Source organism: Alligator sinensis, unplaced genomic scaffold, assembly GCF_000455745.1.
Source record: "Alligator sinensis unplaced genomic scaffold, ASM45574v1 scaffold281_1, whole genome shotgun sequence".
NCBI lineage: Eukaryota > Metazoa > Chordata > Crocodylia > Alligatoridae > Alligator > Alligator sinensis.
In genome coordinates this window covers 878,029-889,822 of record NW_005842306.1, presented here as the reverse complement: position 1 = coordinate 889,822, position 11,794 = coordinate 878,029, and the positions used below count along the sequence as shown (strand labels likewise).

General features: G+C 44.1%; 1 pseudogene; it reads right to left on the bottom strand.

Moving 5' to 3' along the window:
- Window positions 1-2,940: 2,940 nt before the first annotated feature.
- Window positions 2,941-5,885, bottom strand: LOC112551044 (annotated as a pseudogene).
- Window positions 5,886-11,794: the final 5,909 nt, after the last annotated feature.

Sequence of the window (11,794 nt, the reverse complement as noted above, 5' to 3'; positions counted from 1 at the left end):
ATACAAGCTTTCCTCTGCACACCAATCACGAGGCTTCTTGCTGCCACAGGATGTGTGGCCATCTGAGACGTTGCTGCATCTGTTAGGGGAACCGGATACAGCTGTTTCTCCGTTGCCCCCTTGCTGTACTGTGAGGGCGGGGCAGTCGGGAGCGACGCAGCCTCATGGGGCAGAGTCATTGACTGAACTTCCGCCCGTCCGTCGAAGGATCCGCCTTTCTCTTCTGGGTCCTCCGGGCAGCTCCCTTCCCTCTCGACACCATCTTGAAATGGCGGGGGACCGGGGTTTTTTCCTGTTGCTGTCTGCTCAGCCGCCTGAACGGCAAGCAGTCGGGCTTCCAGGTCTGCCTTTTCCCGCATCAAAGTTGTTATCATGAGGAACATTGCATTTAACATTTTCCCCTTTGAGCTCAGGGTCTCTCAGCTCAGGCGCCAGTGTTAAATTAATCAGCACCGGCTCTTCACCCTCCTGCGCGTAGCGCATGCAGCGGGCAAACTCCTGGCTGAGGGCAGTGCTTTCTTTGCTCGGCTTTGGTCCGGCGAAGGGTTTTGTGCCCCCTTCCTCTCGGGGTCTAAATAGAACCCGCTCACTTCCCATCACACATCCGAGCGCCCCGGGATAGAGATGTACTTCCCACTCTTTTGCAGTTTCCTCTTCTCCTTTGAGCGAGAGGTAACTGCTGACGAGTCTTCCACCCGTTCCGCCCACTTGGTGGTAGGCGATGTGTGCACTCAACTCCACGGAGTTCTGCACGTGGCGGTTCCCATTGCGCCAGGGGCAATTCCTAACTAATTCCAATTACATTGCGTCTTTCCCGGATACTGATCCTGTTCATGATGCCATGTGGGGGCCGAGTATAGCCGGAATTGGGGCCGCACCGATGGAGTGGAATTAGGCACAAATGCGTACTGGTTGAATTGAAAAGAACTTTACTTACAAACTGATGTACAGGGACTTGCGTCGATGCACACAGTGTAGGCACGCTCCGTTACAGGTTACAAGCAAAAGAAAGAAACCGGGTGGCACACTGATGTTTTCCGAGCATGCAGGGTGCGGGGTACATCGGGACGGTCGGTGACGGGGAGTGGTTGGTGGTTGATCAGGCCTCCAATTTTGCTCCAAGGTACACGAGGAACTCGTTCCCAACATACACGCGGAGTTCTCCAGCTTGGGCGGAAACTACCCAAGCTTTTATACAGCTAGTGAGCCAATTGCTAGCCGCCGGGTATGAATAATTTACAATGAGCCAATCGGTAGCATGCATCCAAACAGTGCAGCTGCTAGTTTTGGCGGGAACTGATCACTGCACCAAGGCTTTTCCCGCCATAGCGAGGCATCCCTTGCACCGAGTACTTGCATCGTGCTAAGAATTCTGCTGTGTCGAGGCACTTTTAATTACTAAGTACAGACAAGCTACAGGACATCCAAACTGTTAATGTGAAAAATGTTTTAGCAAGTTGCTATTCAAAAAACAACTGAAGGCAGATCCCCAAGTGATATTCTGCCTACATACTTGAACACTTGTCTTTATTAAATTAACAGCTCCTCAGCTCAAATCAAAGTATGTCCAAGCATAAAAGCCCACTCTTCCTGTTTATTCACACCTAGGAAGGTGAGTAGTTCACCACATAGTTTCAAAGCAAGTCTAAGCATTAGCTGTAAAACATCTGCTGCTGGACAAGCAGCACTCCAGGGATCTCTGAAATTCTTTTTCCATCTAGGTCTTTCTGAGCCAAGAGAGCATAATGCAATGAGAGCAGGGAAGTCTGATGCCCCAGGTAAGTGAGGGGCATAGCAGAGGGGCCAGCAAACAGTTAGGAAACCCCAAGTGGTACTTCACTGCTGCACAGCTGCTTTATGACCTTGGGCAAGTCATTTCTTCTGTCTTCCTCCCACCTTTGTCAATTTAGGCTGCAAGCTCCTACTACATGCTTGTGCTATGCCTAGCATAAGAGGCCTCTTGCATTTTTGTTGGGGACTCTGAGTACTAACAAAATTAATGAGGAGAGAAAAACCATCAACTGGTCACTAAAGTACAATGGGTGCTAAGATTAGGCTACCAGATCTGGTGGCGACATTTTAAACTTGTAAGAGGTTCACAAGCCAGTACTTGCTGAGCCAACAGAAATAGGGGGAAACTACTGAGTGCCCCCCAAAAGCAGGGAGGTTTGGTTTGGTTGTTTTGGTTGAGTTCTGTCTCCTCTCAAAAGTTTAAGAAATTGAGTATTTAGAAAATTCTGCTCCATGTTAAATTTGACTTGAACCCTCTCTCCAAGGGGCCAAACCACTTTGCAAGCCCTGTGCCTCAACAGACATAGAGAATGGCTCCCATCTGGCACAGAGCACAGGAGTCAGAGACCTTAGGCCAAAGCCCTACTCACACACAGAAGCAGCCATAGAGAATGATTAATAAGCAGGCAGACAACCCTTCCTGGTCTGAACCCCTCCACACTGCTCCTTAAAAGAGAGATATGTGGGACAGTTCCACCTGCCACATGCATCTCCATTTCAATATATGTATGCAGAATTTATATTTGTTCTGCCTCTGACTTGACCCAGTCCAGTCCTGTGGAGAGAAAGAAACCAAGAATGCCTTTGGCTCCTTATGGCAGAGACAATGGAGTCCCCAGTGCTGCAAAACTGCCACAAGCAAACTGAACCCTGCAGTGCTGAATATGAGGGTTTGGATTTCAAGGGACAGTGCAAGGAAAACACAATAAGACACAACATCCCCCCCCCCGGCAGAATAGTCAGCCAACCATTTGGGAGGACTCCGCTTCCGCTGTGGTCTTCCCATAGAGCCGGACTCAGTGAGGGATTCAGCGGAGTCTCAGCAGATGATGACCCCATCACCCTATCTGGAGACTCAACAGTGACGCTTCCTTCTGACTGTGATGGAAAAGGGTTTGCATTGGTGGAAACAGGTAGGCACTTCCCCAATTAATCCATGTCTGTCGGTGGCAGCTTGGTGCTTTGAGATTGCTCAGGTGTAGGGATATCAGTAGGAGAATGCCCACGCAGCTGGTCCACATAACGTCTCCAAACTTGTCCGTCACCAGTCTGGACTGTATATGATATGGGTCCTGTGGCTCTTACAATTTTAGATTGAATCCACTGTGGGCCTGTCCCATAGTTCCAAGTAAACACAGTCTCTTGTGGAATGAAAAGATGTAAGGTACCAGATGCCAATGCGGAGTCCAACTCCTTTTCTTTCCAAAACTGCATGTCTCTCACAAGGTCTGGGTTAACGTGGTCAAGGCATGTCTTAAGACAACAACCCATAAGAAGCTCTGCTGGGTTGGACCCTGTTGTAGGGCAAGGAATTACATGTTGAGCAAACAGAAATCTGGCCAGTCTGGTAGGCCAGTCTCCTACAACAATCCTTTTCAGTGCATCTTTTCTAGTCTGCACCATTCGCTCGGCTTGTCCGTTAGCCTGTGGCCTGCAAGGTGCAATGGTAACAGTTTGAATGAGGTGCTGGCTGGCAAAATCTTGGAACTCTACTGAGGTGAATGCACTGCCTGTAACAGCCAGAACCAGAGGGATTAATAAGCAATAAATATGTGCTTCTTGGAGGCGTTTGGTATTTTGCCTAAACAGGTAATATTAGTTAATATAGGCTTGTAAGTTTGTAAACTGAAAATGTAACTTGTCTGTCATAAGTTTAACCAAAATGATAAATTAACTGTTAGTGGAACTGACTGGGCCCCATAGGCAAGCTGTAGCTGTAAGATTAGGAGACCCAATGGTTTTTTGCTCAGGGTTCAGCCTTAGTGATAAAAACTGGATCTAACTGCTTGGCACACCCAACACATTCCAAGAAAACATAGCCCAAGAAAGCATATTCAAATGAAGCCTAGAAGGGGTTGGCACTTAGGCGGGGCAATGTCAATTTCAAACCTAAAGGTGCTGCATCATAATTTGCTTATTGGATAAACCCAAGTCTGGGTAGTAACCTTTTATGATAATTTTAACACCTTTCAATCCCATGGGGTAACAGTTATAGGGCAACATTATGAATGGCTCTGAAACCAATACATTAGCATAAGACTAGGTATAAAAAGTACGTGCATCAGGTAACCAGCAGGAAGGAGGGAACAGAACGGTCATTTTTGTTCCACATACAGACCCCAGACTCTTGGTTTGAGTGAGGATCGGATCCTGATCAAGGGATCTTCCCCAGTAATCCCTCTGACAGCGTTGATCATCGGGGATGCCTGACTTCGCTGGAATCACTTTGCACGCACCTGGCATTGAGGGACTATTGATAAGTTGCCAACCCATGTCTGTCTATGTGTTGTTTTGAACAGCCCAGTAGCTAATACCCTCACAGTGCCCACTTGGTCTGCGACAGAATTGATCTATCTATCTGTTGTTATTATCTGTTGTTATTATTTACTATTAGCTCTTTAATACTGCATTATCTGCTTATCGCATTTATCTTTCTGTTAACTGTTGTGTGTGTGTAAGCTATAATAAATTTGCCTTTATTTCACTGCCAACTTTGCCTCCCGATCTGAAACTGAATCAAACAGCCCAGTTGGCCTGTGATAAAATTAATACACTCACAGTGCCCAGCTGGCCTGTGACAACTGCCATTATCAGAAACGATAGTGTTGGGCACCCCATGGGTTGCAAACAGCTGACAGAGAGCTGTTATAGTGGCAGTTGATGTAAGAGTTGAGACACTAATCACTTCAAGCCATTTTGAGTACGAGTCAACAAAAATTAAGAAGTTCTTACAGCCAGAAAAATCAATGTGGATGTGTGGCCAGGGTTCCTTTGTCATTTCCCAAGGGAATACTGGTGGCTTCGGTGGATTATGATGGGTTGCTTGACAAATACTGTACTCCCTCACAACTCTTTCTGTCATTGACCATACCTGGCCACCATACATAACTTCTAGCCAGTGCTTTCATCCTCACAATGCCTGGGTGTGCTCCGTGCAGTGTTGTCAGTATGATTTGGTGTCCTGCTTCTGGAATTATGGCACGATTTCCACATAAGGGGCAACACTTGTGGGCAGATAGCTCATGCTGATGTGATGAAAATGGCCTAAATTCCTCAGCCAATTTGTCTGCAGGCCAGCCCCTCCACACCCAGTTGAGGACGTGGGCAAGGATAGGGTCTTTTGCAGTCATCCTTGATATCTGATCAACCTGAAGAGGGGCTTCTGGCATGGATTTCAGCATGAGGACTTCCACTGATGGAGGAGTAGTGCAATCAGGTATTTGTAGTGGTAGGCGGCTCAATGCATCAGCATTTGCAATCATTTTCCCAGGTTTGTACATGAGTATATAGTCATATTCATTTAGCATGTTGCTCCAGCACCGCATACAGGGAGACAAAATAAGAGGAGTTGGTTTGTCCATAGAAAAAATTTGAAGAAGGGGTTTGTGGTCCGTTTGGATTTTGAATTTGCAGCCATAAACATAATTGTAAAATTGTTTAACTCCTGCAGTGATTGCCAATGCATCTTTATAAATCGGTGCATAGTTCCTCTCAGTTAAAGTCATTGTTCTTGAGTAAAAAGCAACAGGTGTGTCCATGCCATCAGGCAATGTGTGACTGAGGACAGTGCCAACACCAAACGGCGAGGCATCACAAGTAATGGACAGTGGCTTCTGCTCATTATAGTGAATGAGGACAGGGTCTGATGTCAGCAACTTTGTGACGCCCTGGAAGGCTTCGTTGTGCTGGCAAGTCCACTTCCACTGAGCTCCTTTATGCAGTAAGTGATGAAGGGGCTCTGCTATGGTGGCTTTGTCTTTCAAGAAGATGTCATAAAAATTGAGAAGTCCTAAGGATGCTTGAAGATCCTGTCTGCATTTTTGTATAGGGGCATCATGTATTGCTTTTACCTTGTCTTCAACTGCGTGAATGCCATGCCAGAAGCATCAATTTGATATCCCAGAAAGCTGATACTGGAAACTCCCAGTTAACATTTTCTTTTTACTCTGATACCTGCTTTATTGAATCTCTGTAAAACTTCTCTGAGTCTCTCAGTGAGTTTCTGTCTAGACAGCTCCATTATCAACACATGGAAGTATGGAACAACCCCGGGAATTCCTGCTAGCATTTTCTCCATGAAACAGTGGAACATTCCTGGTGCCACAGAAATTCCAAACTGGAGGCAGCTGACAAAGAACGCTCCCCAGTGTGTAATTATTGTTTGGGCCTCAGCAACCTTGCCATCCACTATCAATTTCTGATAGGCTTGAGCAAGGTAAAGTTTGGCAAAAGCCTCCCCTCCCACAAGAACAGGCAGTAACTTGTTAATGGCAGGCACTGGGTGCGGGTCCTGATTAAGTGCTTTATTAACAGTGCACTTGTAATCCCCACAGATACAAACACTGCCATTAGGTTTTAAAACAGGAACAATTGGTGTGGCCCAGCTTGTATGTACAATTGGCTCGAGGACCCCTTGCGCGATAAGCCAAACTAATTCTGCATCAATTTTCAGCCTCAGTGCGAAAGGTACATGCCAAACCTTCATACAGATAGGGGCTGTTAGGGTGACAGTATTTGGATCTTGGGGAGCATTAGATTTGGAACTGAATAAAAGGCTATAACCTGTGGCCTAGCAGAGCTGCTAACCACAAGGCAGAATGATATATTAAAAGTAACTTTGCAAGACGCTTAGGCAAGCATTTTCTTAACAATATAGCAGTGTTGTAAAATATGTATCGTTAGGAGGTAAAGCAGATTTTGCTTCTGAATGCTTATGCTAAGCCAACCATCTGCTTATGCTAAGCAACCATTTTAACTGTGTCAACCATTTTCAAGTGAGTCTGTATGAGTCTGCGTGCTGTGAATGAGGTGAAGTCTTAGGAATGTGGAAGATGGTACAACATGGGACTGAAAAACAGACTGGAATGTGAAAAACAACATGTAACTGGTAACAGAATCCGAGATAAACATATGTGAAAAGGTGAATGGCCATTGGTGAAGAAGCCTCCAGAAGCTTCCAGGTTTTGGTCAAAGTCTGCCCATTGACTGAAGAAGTGGAGTCAAGGTCTTACACATGTGTTCATAGCAAAAATACATGTAAATTAGTGAACTACATAGGTAATTTCATGCTACTGAAGTAAACAGCAAACAGAGGCAGAGCTTGAGATAGGAGGAGATATGGGTGGAACCAAAGGAGGGGCAAAGGTGGAGTAAATGTTAATGAGCATGAACCAAGGTGTATAAATGTGGAAAGAACTATTGTTCAAGGCTGCTCCCCGGTTTCACAGGCTGTGTGTCTGTGAGGGAGTTCACCCAAAGCTGTCTCCATTCTGAATAAAGCTGTTGTGAGCAATGTGTGCTGGTGTTTGCTCCCTGCTTGCTCTGGCTAATGAATAAAAGGATCCATGAGCAATTGGATTGTCATCTCCCTAGTCGTTGGGTGCTGCATGGAATTGTGGTCTAATGGGCTATTGCAGGATCCATTTGGAACGTCACAGGTGGACCAGAGTAAGTTCCTAATTCCTTGGAGAATACCTGGGGGAAACTCCCTTGGAAGCCTTTCCAGACTTTCTTCGCGGAGACTTTTGCGGGAACCCTTAGTGACACTTAGGGATAGACACTGTCTAACAGATCCATACTGGACATCTATGCTGCAGCTACCCAAATTTTCCACAATCTGTCCACTGTAGTCATGCAGGCGACACGCAGGTTTCAATAACTTGGGGAGAGGGTGCCGAGACAACTGGAAGAATGTGTTTTCATCTATGAGGGATACTCCCAAACCCGAGTCTACTTCCATTTTGCACTTCTTTCCATTTATTACTACAGTTGTAATCATCTCAGAACCCTGAGTTTCAACAACACCAACACTTGGAATCAAATATAGTTTTTGTACCTCATGGTCTGGGGAGGACTCTAATTTGTGAGTGGTTTGGGAGTGAATACATTTGCTGCAGTCTTTTTGTCTCCCAGAACTGGCCTTCGAGCAGCAAACCCTGTCTAGGTGGCCCTTCTTGCAGGCATGACACTCCGCATTCCTAAACCTGCACTCCCTTCGTCTATGTTGGCCGCCACAACTCAAACATGTCTGTGGACTAATTGGCTTACGTGGTGCTGTTGGTGAGGGTATAACCCACTGCATTTGCAGGTGATGATTTGATTCTTGATCTTTTTGGAGTAAGTGGACATTGCTGGAGAACACCTGGCAAATTTCTCACATGTTATGGGATGCTGCTTCAGCAGCCAAGACTTTTTCTTGTGCGGTCAAATTTGGTTCAGAGAACAGGTGATATTGGATTGCTTCATCTTGAACCCTACAGATGAGACAGTTGCAAAGCAAGCCATTCAGGAGATCCCTGAACTCACTAAATTCTGCAAGGCGACAGAGCTCAGCCAGGTAATTTGCTCTGCCTTCATTGGCCTTTTGTTTCCATTAAAAAAAATGAAATCTCTGCAGGGTAACAGATGGCCTTGGGCAAAAATGTGCCTTTAGCAGGGCAATTAGTTCAGCATAAGACTTAGTATTTGGTAAGGCAGGTGCTGTGTGGGAACAAACAATGGCAAATGTTTTGGCACCACCGACAGTCAGGAGGATCGCAAGCTTCTGTTTTGGGTTTTCCACTTTGTTGGCTTCCAGAAAACAGGATAATTTTCCCGCATAAGAGTCCCAAGAAGCCGGCTGGCTCACCTCAAATTCTTCTATATGCTCCAGTGTAGCCATTTTAACTAACATCAGCCATAATAGAGAGAAAGAAGAAGAAGAAGAAAAAAAAAACCTTCCGTCTGATCACAAAACACAGCCTGGTCTCAGAATGCCGTCCCACAGTCTAGGGGGGTCTTTTCAGCAAAGCATCCCATCCTCATTGCCAAATATGTTGTGAGTTCAGCAACAACACTTTGGACACTGTTGAACTAACAGATATTTATTATTATAATTCTCTGGAATCATATCCGTGGTGGATCTTAATAATTGCCCTCAATATATGTATGCAGAACTTATACTTGCTCTGCCTCTGACTTGACCCAGTCCAGTCCTGTGGAGAGAGAGAGGAACCAAGAATGCCTCTGGCTCCTCGCGGCAGAGACAATGGAGTCCCCAGTGCTGCAAAACTGCTACAAGCAAACTGAACCCTGCAGTGCTGAACATGAGAACTTTGCCCTTCAAGGGACAGTGCAAGGAAAACACAATAAGATGCAACAGCAGCACATCAGTGGTTCTCAAGCAGGGTACTGCCAAATTCAAAAAAGTTGTGGAGGGGAAGCCTTGAATCTAAAAAGGTTGAGAACCATGGGCTTAATGTATGAGAGTTGTGTGGTGAATGAAGCTGTAGGACTGCTAGGTTGTATTTCTTTCTACAGACAACAATGTTTGTACAGAAGAGTGATTATGATATCTGCATGAAAGGCTGAATAGGTGGGTGGTAGTTGCTTATTGATCTTGCTAAACTTCTTATCAAATAAAATATATTTTTCAGCCACCTTTCCTCCACCTCACTTTAAAGGATTAATTACGTTTTATATAATGAACCACTATCACTGATTAATTGCCGCTATTACAAATATTTGATGCTCTAAGTGAGGTCCTCCTGGTGTATTTGCTCTCTAATCAGCTCTTCGAAGCTGACCGATTGTGTCTTTCTTTACATAATCTTTATTACATCATCATGTAATCAAATACTTTGTTCTGTGGATAGCGTTTAGGGACAATTATATGAGAGGTGATAAAAAGATGTTGTCTGAGTCATCTTATAACAATCAGACAAGCATTAAAGTGATATTTTAAGTGTCATTCTCCTCTATTTAATCACTTTGGAATCACAAAATCAAATTTTAAAGGTCTTTTTTATTAAATTAGAAAAAAAAAACTTGGCTTTGACTTGCAGACACTATGAAGTTCCAGGTTGCTCATATGCAAGTCAATCCTATTAAAAGATAATGTTCTTTCTGGATTTGAGTTTGGCCCAGGAACAACTCTGCGGTACTGGGGATGTACATTGCTGGACTTCTATTTCAGGCCTACTTCAGAGATGTGTGCCTGCCTTGTGCCACATCTCAAAACTTGATCTCTGAATTATTTCTCCCTTCTAGAGAACAAATAAGTAAGTTAGCGCATGTTTCAAGCCAAATGTAACTCAATACAAATACCACAAAAACACAAAAATAAAAGCTGGGCACATTGTTGGACAAGCTGTCCATCCATCCATAACTAAGTGCAAGGCTTATGAGGCTTTATAAGGTATAATAGGGTTTTTCTACCCTAACTTAAAGGAAACTTTTGTAATTGACCTTGTATTCCTTCATACCTGAGGTAGCACCTTACTCACTGAGGGTAAGTAACACTTATTTTCTCACATTTCAGTACATCCATTTCAGACTAAAATAGCAGATGCATCATTTGTGGTACAGAAATGACAGCTGGAAGAGACTACTTCATTCATGTAGGCCAGTCCAGTGTTACTCCTAGACTGCATGCTTTGTTCTTTGTCCAGTTTAAACTTTTGTGTAGCTGTTTTTAATTATATTTTTATTTTTTCTGATGTGAGTGTGCCTAGGGTTTGGACAATAGGTTTCTGATCTGGACCAGAGACAGAAAGGAAGTGTTTGGCCTGAAAAGCTTACAAAAGAAAACATTAAAAATGTCTTTAAAAAATCTTACAATATTCATATAATTGTAGAACAATAATACAGTCTGTTAAATCACTTTCTGTAGTGTTGCAGTAGAGAGCTTAGGAGAAGGCATCACTCATGAGCAGAAAGTCTGCTGGTTCCCATCTTTCAGATAATTTATGATCAGATACAGATAGGTATGCAGGATGGAGGCTTCAAGCACAGATGGCAGCTCTTCTAAGCTGTTAGCCCTTGGAGAAGAGGTCGGGGTGGCTTTGGGAAGTAGGTCAGCATTGTACATACGTACATGACAGTGGAAATCCAATTTGATGAGTAATGCTGCAGAAGATTAAATTAGATGAGCAAGACATGCAGGGGATGAGAATCAAGCTCCCTAACCTTTTTCTGGGTCATTTTGACAATCTCTTACATCTTTCTCAGTTATTCTATTGACTCAGTGTTGTAAACAACATAAAATGAGAGACGATATATCCACAGGCTGCATTATTTTGCTGGCTATCTAATGTGCCCCCTATTACCCTAGCACTTGAGCATCTCAGAATTAGGACTGATTGGAAGTTTTCCATCACAACTATTTTTAATGGGAAATTGCTTTTTCAGCAAAATTAAATTCTTAGCAAAAAGTGCCTGAACTCCACAGAAAATTCTGATACTTTTGTTGAACAAAAACAAAAGTTTTTTCAGGCAGAAATCAAAATAATTTGATTCAGAGCAGCACTGTGTTGCCTCTCAGGAGTTATTTGCATGCCTTACATTTTCATTCTCTTCTGTCGGCAGGGCTCTCCACCTGGATTATAATCACACGTGTGCAGTACAACCAGTGGCTCCTATGATGCATCCTTCTTTCTCCAAGAGAAATGGAGCTTGGAGATGTAGTCTTAGCAGACTGTTCCATAGGAACATAAGGCATTTAAACTATATATCCCATGAAGCATTTCAGTTTTCATGGAAGTATTTTGCTAAAGTCAGAATTTTCCACAGAAAAGGCCCTTGTTTTCAAACAATTCCAACTTGTGATTCATGCCATTATATTCACATTTAGGCTACTATCCCCATTTTACAGATGGGAAATAGAGGCACAGAGAGTGAATGACCTGCCTGAGTCGGTCAGGAAAGCTGTAAGTGCAAAGAAAGAACCTGGGTCTCTGGCTAGTGCCTCAGCCTCTTCTCACCTGTACACTAGGTGCAAGGAAGGCTTGTTGTAAACCAGGAATGC